Source organism: Schistocerca cancellata, chromosome 11 (assembly GCF_023864275.1).
Source record: "Schistocerca cancellata isolate TAMUIC-IGC-003103 chromosome 11, iqSchCanc2.1, whole genome shotgun sequence".
NCBI classification, from domain to species: Eukaryota; Metazoa; Arthropoda; class Insecta; order Orthoptera; family Acrididae; genus Schistocerca; species Schistocerca cancellata.
In genome coordinates this window covers 99,286,502-99,299,710 of record NC_064636.1, presented here as the reverse complement: position 1 = coordinate 99,299,710, position 13,209 = coordinate 99,286,502, and positions in this window count along the sequence as shown.

The window sequence follows — 13,209 nt, the reverse complement described above, 5'->3', positions numbered from 1 at the left end:
CGTTGGTGGGGAGGCTTGCGTGCCTCAGCGATACAGATAGCCGTACCGTAGGTACAACCACAACGGAGGGGTATCTGTTGAGAGGCCAGGCAAACGTGTGGTTCCTGAAGAGGGGCAGCAGCCTTTTCAGTAGTTGCAGTGGCAACAGTCTGGATGATTGACTGATCTGGCCTTGTAACAATAACCAAAACGGCCTTGCTGTGCTGGTACTGCGAACGGCTGAAAGCAAGGGGAAACTACGGCCGTAATTGTTCCCGAGGGCATGCAGCTTTACTGTATGATTAAATGATGATGGCGTCCTCTTGGGTAAAATATTCCGGAGGTAAAATAGTCCCCCATTCGGATCTCCGGGCGGGGACTACTCAAGAGCATGTCGTTCTCAGGAGAAAGAAAATTGGCGTTCTACGGATCGGAGCGTGGAATGTCAGATCCCTTAATCGGGCAGGTAGGTTAGAAAATTTAAAAAGGGAAATGGATAGGTTAAAGTTAGATATAGCGGGAATTAGTGAAGTTCGGTGGCAGGAGGAACAAGACTTTTGGTCAGGTGACAACAGGGTTATAAACACAAAGTCAAATAGGGGTAATGCAGGAGTAGGTTTAATAATGAATAGGAAAATAGGAATGCGGGTAAGCTACTACAGACAGCATAGTGAACGCATTATTGTGGCCAAGATAGATACGAAGCCGACACCTACTACAGTAGTACAAGTTTATATGCCAACTAGCTCTGCAGATGACGAAGAAATTGAAGAAATGTATGATGAAATAAAAGAAATTATTCAGATAGTGAAGGGAGCCGAAAATTTAATAGTCATGGGTGATTGGAATTCGAGTGTAGGAAAAGGAAAAGAAGGAAACGTAGTAGGTGAATATGGATTGGGGCTAAGAAATGAAAGAGGAAGCCGCCTGGTAGAATTTTGCACAGAGCACAACTTAATCATAGCTAACACTTGGTTTAAGAATCATGATAGAAGGTTGTACACATGGAAGAACCCTGGAGATACTAAAAGGTATCAGATAGATTATATAATGGTAAGACAGAGATTTAGGAACCAGGTTTTAAATTGTAAGACATTTCCAGGGGCAGATGTGGACTCTGACCACAATCTATTGGTTATGACCTGTAGATTAAAACTGAAGAAACTGCAAAAAGGTGGGAATTTAAGGAGATGGGACCTGGATAAACTGAAAGAACCAGAGGTTGTACAGAGTTTCAGGGAGAGCATAAGGGAACAATTGTCACAAATGGGGCAAAGAAATACAGTAGAAGAAGAATGGGTAGCCTTGAGGGATGAAGTAGTGAAGGCAGCAGAGGATCAAGTAGGTAAAAAGACAAGGGCTAGTAGAAATCCTTGGGTAACAGAAGAGATATTGAATTTAATTGATGAAAGGAGAAAATATAAAAGTGCAGTAAATGAAGCAGGCAAAAAGGAATACAAACGTCTCAAAAATGAGATCGACAGGAAGTGCAAAATGGCTAAGCAGGGATGGCTAGAGGACAAATGTAAGGATGTAGAGGCTTATCTTACTAGGGGTAAGATAGATACTGCCTACAGGAAAATTAAAGAGACCTTTGGAGATAAGAGAACCACTTGTATGAACATCAAGAGCTCAGATGGAAACCCAGTTCTAAGCAAAGACGGGAAAGCAGAATGGTGGAAGGAGTATATAGAGGGTCTACACAAGGGCGATGTACTTGAGGACAAGATTATGGAAATGGAAGAGGATGTAGATGAAGATGAAATGGGAGATACGATACTGCGTGAAGAGTTTGACAGAGCACTGAAAGACCTGAGTCGAAACAAAGCCCCCGGAGTAGAGAACATTCCATTGGAACTACTGACGGCCTTTGGAGAGCCAGTCCTGACAAAACTCTACCATCTGGTGAGCAAGATGTATGAAACAGGCGAAATACCCTCAGACTTCAAGAAGAATATAATAATTCCAATCCCAAAGAAAGCAGGTGTTGACAGATGTGAAAATTACCGAACAATCAGTTTAATAAGCCACAGCTGCAAAATACTAACACGAATTCTTTACAGACGAATGGAAAAACTAGTAGAAGCTGACCTCGGCGAAGATCAGCTTGGATTCCGTAGAAATACTGGAACACGTGAGGCAATACTGACCTTACGACTTACCTTAGAAAATAGATTAAGGAAAGGCAAACCTACGTTTCTAGCATTTGTAGACTTAGAGGAAGCTTTTGACAATGTTGACTGGAATACTCTCTTTCAAATTCTAAAGGTGGCAGGGGTAAAATACAGGGAGCGAAATGCTATTTACTATTTGTACAAAAACCAGATGGCAGTTATAAGAGTCGAGGGACATGAAAGGGAAGCAGTGGTTGGGAAGGGAGTGAGACAGGGTTGTAGCCTCTCCCAGATGTTATTCAATCTGTATATTCAGCAAGCAGTAAAGGAAACAAAAGAAAAATTCGGAGTAGGTATTAAAATCCATGGAGAAGAAATAAAAACTTTGAGGTTCGCCGATGACATTGTAATTCTGTCTGACACAGCACAGGACTTGGAAGAGCAGTTGAACGGAATGGATGGTGTCTTGAAGGGAGGATATAAGATGAACATCAACAAAAGCAAAACGAGGATAATGGAATGTAGTCGAATTAAGTCGGGCGATGTTGAGGGTATTAGATTAGGAAATGAGACACTTAAAGTAGTAAAGGAGTTTTGCTATTTGGGGAGCAAAATAACTGATGATGGTCGAAGTAGAGAGGATATAAAATGTAGACTGGCAATGGCAAGGAAAGCGTTTCTGAAGAAGATAAATTTGTTAACATCGAGTATAGATTTAAGTGTCAGGAAGTCATTTCTGAAAGTATTTGTATGGAGTGTAGCCATGTATGGAAGTGAAACATGGACGGTAAATAGTTTGGACAAGAAGAGAATAGAAGCTTTCGAAATGTGGTGCTACAGAAGAATGCTGAAGATTAGATGGGTAGACCACATAACTAATGAGGAGGTATTGAATAGGATTGGGGAGAAGAGAAGTTTGTGGCACAACTTGACCAGAAGAAGGGATCGGTTGGTAGGACATGTTCTGAGGCATCAAGGGATCACCAATTTAGTATTGGAGGGCAGCGTGGAGGGTAAAAATCGGAGGGGGAGACCAAGAGATGAATACACTAAGCAGATTCAGAAGGATGTAGGTTGCAGTAGGTACTGGGAGATGAAGAAGCTTGCACAGGATAGAGTAGCATGGAGAGCTGCATCAAACCAGTCTCATGACTGAAGACCACAACAACAACAACAACATGCCTACTGTGTGGATTTCACTTCCGACTATTCATTCGAATCAAAGAGAACTGACTTGCAACCATCAGGAGTACAGCCGCAGCTGTCCTGCAGACAATGCGAAAATAAACTGTTTGAGTCAGTTCAAACACAGACTGTGTGGAAAGTTATCTCTTAGGAAGTCCCAAGTTTCAATCGGACAAAGAACCCGTGTCCAAATTTTCGATCTCCCAAGGTCAGGGGCGTAACTCGGCAACAGGAGAGTGACTGTACAATATAAGCCCGACGACTCGGCGCACTTTAGATTAGGGATCGCCTGATACGGGCCATCACCAGCCGTCGGTGACGCGTGCAGCAGCAGGCAGGCAGTGACGTCACCCGCCGCCGGCCATATAAGCGGCGGGCAGGCTGTCCGCCCCACACTGCTGCACCAGCGTTCTGCCCGCTGAGACCACTCCGTGACGTCACTTCTCCCCGAGTCCCAGGTGAGTAGAGGCTGTGTTACTCGACTTTTCTCTTCGACAATGTCTTTCTCCTTTAAAAATTGCAAAAAACCAGTTTGCTGCAGCTGCAAGACGTCACAGTCACAAATTGTTGCAAGCATAGAGTTATCAACATGGACAGATGCTTGAAATGAAGCATAAATTGTATACCTTTCAAACGAAAAATGTCCTTCACTTAAGTAGCAGACCCACTTGCAGTGTCTGCCCCGAGCAGGATAAGCCCAGAGGACGTTGCTGTCACTGTTACTCAGAGATCAAATAATTGCTCTCGTGTTATTTACTGTGTTCCGTGCAGATTGCTCAAACTGCATTGCAGGACAGCTCACGCGACACAACAGCTAACAGATATTCGGTAATTCAGTTTCTCAGCTTTGCCTATGCTCACCTACCAGCGCTTCAAAAGTAGGAGTAATACGTGTTGGTCTTGTTACACTGAAGACCCAGAGAAACTGGTACACCCGCCTAATATTGTGTGCCGCCTCCACAAGCACGCAGGAGTGAAGCAACAGGGTGAGGCATGGACTCGACTAATGTCTGAGGTAGTGCTGGAGAGAACTGGCACCAAGAATCGTGCAGGGCTGTCCTTAAATCTGTAAGAGTACGAGGAAGTGGAGATCTCTTCTGAACAGCACGTTGCAAGGCATCCTGGATAAGCTCTATAATGTTAATGTCTGGGGAGTTTGGAGACCAGTGGAAGTGTCTAAACTCAGAAGAGCGTTCCTGGACCCAGTCTGTAGCAATTCTGGACGTCGCACTGCCTTGTTGGAATTGCCAGTCCGTCGGAATGCGGAATGGACACGAATGGATGCAGGAGATCAGAGAGGATGGTTGCGTACGTGTCATGCCTCGAGAGTCGCATCTAGACGTATAAGGGGTCCCATATCTATTGTGTGAAATGTTTTTCAGACGAATTTACATGGAAATCTGTACAGCAGTCAATAAAACATTAAGGTTTCGTGGAATAGGAGAGGCATCTGGGTTTCAAGTTTAATCAAAAATGGTTCAAATGGCTCTGAGCACTATGGGACTTGACATCGGAGGTCAGCACTCACCCCGCAACATTACAGACCTTCCGCCAGCTTCAACAGTCCCCTGCTGACACACATGGTATACCGATTGAAGAGGTTGTCTTCATACACATACTCGACCAACTGCGCGATACAAATTCAAACGACGCTCGTCCGACCAGACAACTTGTTTCCAGTCATCAACAGTCCACTGTCGGTGCTGACGGGCTCAAGCGAGGCCTGAGGCTTCGTGTCGTGCAGTCACAAAAGTGCTCCGAAAGCCCGTATGGATGATGTTTCACTGAACGTTTCACACGCAGATACTTGTTGATGGCCCAGCAATGATATCTGCTGCAATTTGCCGAAGGGTTGCACTTCTGTCACCTTCAACGATTCTCTTCGGTCGTCGTTCGTCCCGTTCCTGCAGGATCTTTTTCCGGTGCAACGATGTCGGAGATCTGATGTTTTACTGGATTCCTAATATTCGAGGTACACCCGTGAAATGGACGTACGGGAATATCCCCACTTCACCTCCACCTCGGAGATGCTGTATTCCATTGCTCGTGCGCCGACTATAACACCACGTTCAAGCTCACTTAAATGTTCGTAACCTGCCGTTGTAGCATCAGTAACCGATCCAACAACTGCGCCACACACTTGTGTTACATACAAGTTGCCGACCGCAGCGCCGTTTTCTGACTGCGTATCTCTGTATTTCAATACGCAAGTCTATACCAGGTTCTTTGGCGCTTCAGTGTATGATCCTAGATGGAAACATAAACCGTGAAACATAAACCTGTCCGTCTCGTCAGCATTCCTAGTTTGCCCCCTTTAAGGAAATAGTACCTGATTACAGCAGCAGCTACTCACGGGGCATTCTATTGTGTGAAATGTTTTTGAGACGAATTTACATGGAAATCTGTACAGCAGTCAATAAAACATTAAGGTTTCGTGGAATAGGAGAGGCATCTTGGTTTCAAGTTTAATCAAAAATGGTTCAAATGGCTCTGAGCACTATGGGACTTGACGTCGGAGGTCATCAGTCCAATAGAACTTAGAACTACTGTAAGCAGGCTGTCTATGTTTTCTTATTGGCAACGTTACGTAGCACTCTGTATGAAAATCACTGGCTGTGCTGTGTGCAGTCTGAGGCTAGTGTGCATTGTTGTCTGCCATTGTAGTGTTGGGCAGCGGCAGGTAGAGGTGAACAGCGCGTAGCGTTGCGCAGTTGGAGGTGAGCCGCCAGCAATGGTGGATGTGGGGAGAGAGATGGCGGAGTTTTGAAATTTTTAAGACTGGATGTCATGAACTGCTATGTATATTATGATTTTTCAACACTATTAAGGTAAATATATTGTTTGTTCTCTACTAAAATCTTTCATTTCCTAACTATGCCCATCAGTAGTTAGTGACTTCCGTAGTTTGAATCTTTTATTTAGCTGGCAGTAGTGGCGCTCGCTGTTTTGCAGTAGTTCGAGTAACGAAGATTTTTGGTGTAAGTGATTTGTGAAAGGTATAGGTTAATGTTAGTCAGGGCCATTATTTTGTAGGGATTTTTGAAAGTCAGATTGCGTTGCGCTAAAAATATTGTGTGTCAGGTTAAGGACAGTCTTGTATAATTGTTCTAAGGGGACGTTTCATATGTCGACCCTTAGCCTAGGATACCTCATTGGAATCTTCTGATTTTTTTCTTGTAGTTTGTGTAATTAGTGTAGCTATTGTTTATTGCTAGCGCGTAATTATAGAGAGAATTTCCTTTGTAGTTGCAGTCTTTCATTGTTGTACAGTAAAACAGGTGTGGCACGCATGTAGATTTGCACCAAGTATTTCGCAGCTGCAATTAACTAGATATCATTTTCAGTGCTATGTTAATGTGTTCTCTTATTTTTGCTCTTCATATTGTGCTTTTCTGTGTTGTCGTGTGAAATATTGTGACAATAATGGCGTGTGAAAAACGTAATACTAGGCTCCAAAGTAAACTGAGAAATGACAGTGAAGACGAAAGCAGTGTGTTGGCCCCACCATGTAATGAATTAACTAATATTCAAAGTCGTAATTTGGTAACTGTGGGTAGGGAAATGGAGTGGGCGTCAAATAATGGTGTAGACACTGAAACAGGTAGTGAACAGGGAAGCATTATCGATCGATCGGTCGGCAACAGCTCGCCTCAGGAATCGGAAATGACAGAACACAATATTGCAAATACTGTAGACTCAGGTTTTGGGTTCTCACCGTTTTCTCAAATGAATCAAGACACATTTTCCGCTTGTCAAAATGTGAATGTTGCCGGTGCAAATTCACTGCCGAAAATCACTGAGGAACATGTTTCAGACACCAGTGCATTGTTATTACAATTAATGCAACAAATGGGACAAAACCTTAAAAAGTTAGACACAATGGAACAAAATCTTCAAAAGTTAGACACAATGGAACAACACCAGAGGCAAACACAGCAACAGTTAGACACAATGGAACAAAAGCTTCAAAAGTTATACTTAGTGGAACATAAGCTTGAACAAACACGTGAAGATTTAACTACTGAGTTACATAACATTGAATCGAAATGTCAAAAAGTCTGTAATGACATAAAAACACAAATTTGTGAGCATTTTCAACCTATTTTTTCGCGGCATGAAAATGCATTACAGAATCACGAAGCAGCCATAAAAGAACTGCAAACTATTGTTCATGAAAATCATGAGACCTTGCAAGCTAAAATTGACACAGTTGCATCTACCGATTTGGTTACGCAACTCTCAAAAACTCAAGAAAACTTAAAGGACACAGTAGATACTCTGAAAATTGGTTCAGAAAGGCACAAGGAGGAAATTAGTTCATTATCAGAGAAAGTAGTTGAACTTTCGGATCAGCTAAATAATTTATCTATGAAGGTAGATGATAATCTGAATGACACAAAACCAGTAGTCTTTAATGACACAGAAGAGTGCGAACAAATTAGGAAATTCAAACAAAATCAGAATCAAATTAATACGCAACACCAAAGAGAAATCCGGGAAGTACAAGATCAGCTGACACAGGTAATACAAGAATTACGTATTTCAGAGGACACTCGCGCCCCAATATGGGAAGAGGGACATAGAAATACGGAAAAGCCACAAAATAATAACACAGGGCATTTCGGAAGTTATGAAAGAAATTGGCAATGTGCACCGAATTTTGAGATGGAACAGCCGACACGACGTAACAATGACCGACATGCGACTCGCCGACATGATGATTTTGACTATAAGCTGTTCATTACTACACGTAAATTTAAAACGTTTAAGAATTCTGGCAATGACATTCATCCACAAGTGTGGCTCCATCAATTCTCTCATTGTTTTCCTCCCAACTGGTCATTAGAGCACAGATTAGAATTTATGTGTGGCTATTTAGAGAATGAACCAGCTGTAAGAATGCGATCGGTCATTCACGATTGTCACAGTGAAGGAGATTTTTATCATGCCTTCCTCTCAGCATATTGGTCTCAAGCTACACAAGACCGAGTAAAACATAGCATCGTAATGATGTAACATTTCGAACAATCTGAATTTTCCAGTCTTGTGAAATATTTTGAAGACATGTTGCACAAGGATCAGTACCTGTCAAACCCATACAGCCCCTCAGAGCTCATCCACATTTGCTTAATCAAATTGCCTGAACATTTACGACATATTATTTTGGCAGGACGTTGCAAAGACGACATTGAAGCTTTTCAGGGACTCTTACAAGAATTAGAAATTGACACAGACAGTCGCAGGTTGCGAAAACAGGAACACAACAATTACAGGTCACATCCGTCTCAATTCCGTGATGAAAGAAATAATAAATGGACGCGACAAGGCTATTCTCACAACACAAATCGTGACCAAAACAGACACCACCCGTTTGACAACCGTTGGCAGAGTAGTAATAATTACATGGAAAGATCACCTCTCCGCAGTAATGACTATCACAGAGACAATCAGAGAAACAGACAATATAGGAACTAAAATAAATATTATCAGGGGAGACGAATAACTTTAGACGCAACAGTCCAGCGCTCAGTTATGATTCAGGAAGAAATTCTCCACCACATGAGCGACAAGAAAGAAGTTATGAAATCTACCGACATGACGACAGATGAGATAATCGTAACGACAGACCTGAATTGCATCAGAACTGGCGGGATTCAAACAGAGCAGGGCACTTTCGACAACGTGAATTTGAAGAAGCTAGGTCTCCTAATCCCAGTAACGACGCGCGCCAACAAAGAAACAGACAATGACTCGCACCACAGGCAGCCACATGCGCCCACTGGCTCAGGGAAAAATAACATAGACGATAACCTTGAGAAAAATTCCAGTATTCCTTACCGACGTATACCACATGATACTAGCGTTAAAGTTGAAACTCTGCGTACTAGGAAGAGTAAAGGTTTACACCACATTTCACATGTAAAACCGTTTATTGAAAGATAATCTGCTTTTTAACTTTGTCTTTGCCATAAAACGTTTCACTTCACGTTACTAGTATGCTTTAGAAACTGTTACCATGCAACAATGTTTGAAGTTAAATATCCAGTCAAGAACCAAGAGAACTTATTTAAACAGAAATTACAAATGCATTGTTATTGCGAACAGACGACACAGTGTTATTGTGTGTGTACATTCTTCCTTGTTAGTTGCACGATTACGTAACGACTATAAGGCTCACATACTTAGAACATTTACCAGTACTGCTAATGAGATTTTAATGCAACATTTTGGTGTACTTGAAAATACATTCTGAATTAAAGTACTTTCTGAGAGATACCAGATGACACAGTGGTTAGTTTATGTGACAGCTACACGATTTTATCATGATGCTACTAATGAGTGACAATTTACAATGTTGCTTTTGCGGTGTTTCTGTTTCATATCTGCACAGTTTTTCTGAATTATTCTGGAAAGTAAAACATGTTTTAGTAGTAACTTTTGTGGTATAGCTACAATGAGACAGCCTTTTCCGTAGCACAACAATACGTTACAGCACAGTAATTTCTTCATCACAACAATAAGCGTAATAACTTAGATATCCATACGCAAAGCATTTCACTTTTGTTTATCATGAGGTAAGTACATTGACTTCTGCAGAACTTAGCTTTCGGAGGACAATAACTACGACACTTCCACAGAGATTATCTTACAGCAAGACGCACATTTAGCGCTACAGGACACGTATTTGAGTGATTAATTTTGTACTTAAATCATTTATTTTTAAAGATATTTAAAGTACAATGATACAAAGGTTTCCCGTAACACATTTCATTCCATTCTTGTAATCTGTAACACCTGAGGGTATAATTACATTAATCCTCAGGGGGGTACACTCTTGCTTTGTGTATCATGTGTTTGGCAAGCACAAGGAGCCCTAGCTAATATGGTATTTGCTTACACAACTTTACATATCGGTACCATATTTCTCTAACACATAATTACACAGCTATCCGATCATTTAACTGAGAGAGACAAACTTTTTTACTACGGCAGTGACAGATGTTTACGTAATGACACTGTTGGATAACTTCACACTTATGAAATTGTATTTTGTCTGTACTTTGTGAACTGTTCATATTTTTTCGGTCCCATGGTGATATTATGAGAACTTTGAATGATATATTTGGTATGGGATCACGATTTTTAAAGTACGTTTGAGGCAGATGACACTTTTGACATGAGCAGAGAATTTTTTTTTAATTTATTGGAGGAAGCTACGACGATTTTGAGAGTTGACTGAGGTGTTATGATGTTATTATTACGATGACTATGTGTATTATGCTGTTGCGGTATGTTTATGATCAATAAGCTGATCCTATATGAGTTATTTGATTATGCTATGTATCTGTTATGATGAAATATTGAAGAAGTGTCAACGAATAAGGTAAGGAATAATGAGTAGTGTTTAGGGACTCTGGTTTGTGAAAAAGGTTGTTGGAAACCGAGAACCGTACTTTAAGGGTTATGAAATGTATGTAAATGCGTGAATGTATTACAATGCCGACGAAAATTTTTTGGACACTGTTATATCAATAGGATTTTGTTTCTATACATTTGCAACGCAAATTCTTGACCTGTGAAATATTTTTATATGAGACTGTCACTGTATCGGAAACTGCTGTCGTAAATATTTCTGTAAGAAAGTTAAGTGACCACCTGCACGTAATGCGTCGTGGGCACCCAGCTGCGTCAGACGCCTGGAGAACAAGCCATTAGTGTGTACCTTTTCAGAGGCACAGGTAGAAAAAAAAAGGGGAGGCCATTATCCTCGCCATTGACATTCCTTTAGAGAAAGCATCGCAAATACGACACGCTCATTACTTGGAAAGATACTTACATCTGCACACCTGATTATGACAAGTGTCTTTCTACGAGAGTTGAGAGAATTTCTACTAACTTATGAAATGTCACATGACTATTGAATGATATTTTTATGCTTTGCTTTTCATAGTTGCTTATTTCATTTGATATCTAGTTTCCAGCTGTGTTGCAGCATTGGTTTTATAAAATAAAATAAAATGCATTTGCTAATGTGAACACTTTCTGTCAACAGATCTATTAAATAATTATTTTATGATCCACATTCTTCGAAACAGGAGCTCTTGGAATGGAAAGCACAATAAGAAGGGACTAATAACAGTAACTGCATATATAATTTTCTTTTCGAGTAATTGGTAATTTTTTGTAGAATTAGTTTTGTGGTGCACCACTTTAATTACATAGACATTAAGATGTGAATATACATTTCCCTTGTCTGCATTATTGTCTTTAGTGTAATGTTTTTTTTCTGCTTGAGCTATGTCATGTTTAGATATAAGTTATGTCTGCTGCTGTTTGCCAGGCATAGTGTTACTGAATTTGACTTTGTGTTACTCTTCTAAGCCAGTTTACTACTGATTTACTTTTCTTGTTTGCTGCACATTGCCTTATATTAGTTGTAATATTGTAATTGTTTTGCTAATTTCTATAATGCTGCTTGCTTTGCAAATCTGCATTTTTTTTATTGCTGTTTGCGTTAATTATTTTGTGCTGCTGCATTGCCTCATCCCTTAGTTTAGCATCTGAGCTCAGTAGATTTAAGTTAGCTTAAGAGGGGGTAGCCTATAAGAGAATGAGTTGCAATGAATTTGAAGAAATGCACTGAGAAGTTATACGAACAAAGTATAGGTATAGGTAGAATTTTGTTGGAAATAAATAATGAGGTAAGAAATATGTGAAATAAATACAGAAAGCATTCTTGGATAGGATTTTTTTGGTGGAAGCAAAGGTTGAAATAAGACGAAAGATCTATGGAATGAAGTTTTGGGTTGGACTGCAGTATCAAATGTTACACTGAAAACAAACCCTGTCCTTTCCTTTTGGTGTTATCCCACTATGTGTTTGTGTACCCTTGTGTATTTGTTTTCTTCCTGTCTCTGTGCAGTTTCATAGAATTTTTTCTTCTTCTAATACTAAGCTACATTCACTATGATGAGGAATACTGTTATCCTCAAATATAATTGGTATTAATAATATGTTATTTACCTTGTAAATATGCTTAGACATTATTTATTCTGTTTTGTTTTAATGCTCATGTGTGAAGTTGATGTTTCAAAATTTATTCTGATCTTTTATGTATGTACTTATGTCATAATTCCTGTAACACTGATGTACATGTTTATTTCTATTCTTTTGTAAAGCCTGTACTACAAATGTTATCTGTATTGTTATGTTCTTTAATGATGTATTTTGTACCTTTGTAATTGTATTCTTATGTTATAAAATTGTAATTGACACCAGTTCATCATATTATTAACTTGTGAAACGTCCCCTAGGAACAACTTATACAAGACTGTGCTTAACCTGGCACACAATAATTTTAGCGCAACGCAATCTGACTATCAAAAATCCCTGCAAAAGAATGGCCCTGAGTAACATTAAACTATACCTTTCAGAAATCACTTACCTCACAAAAATCTTCGTTACTCGAACTACTGCAATACAGCGAGCGCCGCTACTGCCAGCTAAATAAAAGATTCAAACTACGGAAGGCACTAGCTACTGATAGAGATAGTTAGCAAATTAAAGATATTAATAGAGAACAAACAATGTATTTACCTTACTATTCATAATTGACATCCAGTCTTACAGATTATCAAAACTCCGCCATCTCTCTCCCCACATCCACCATTGCTGGCGGCTCACCTCCAACTGCGCAACGGCACGTGCTGTTCACATCCAGCTATAGCAGCTCATGACAACAATGGCAGACAACAATGCAAACCAGCCACAGGCTGCACACAGCACAGCCAGCGACCCTCATACAGAGCGCTATGTAACGTTGCCAATAAGAAAACATAAACAGCAAACTTACATAAAGAAAACATAAACAGCCTACTTACACTTGTAAGTTACATTTCACCGCACATGTTTCTCTTGGTCATACTATATG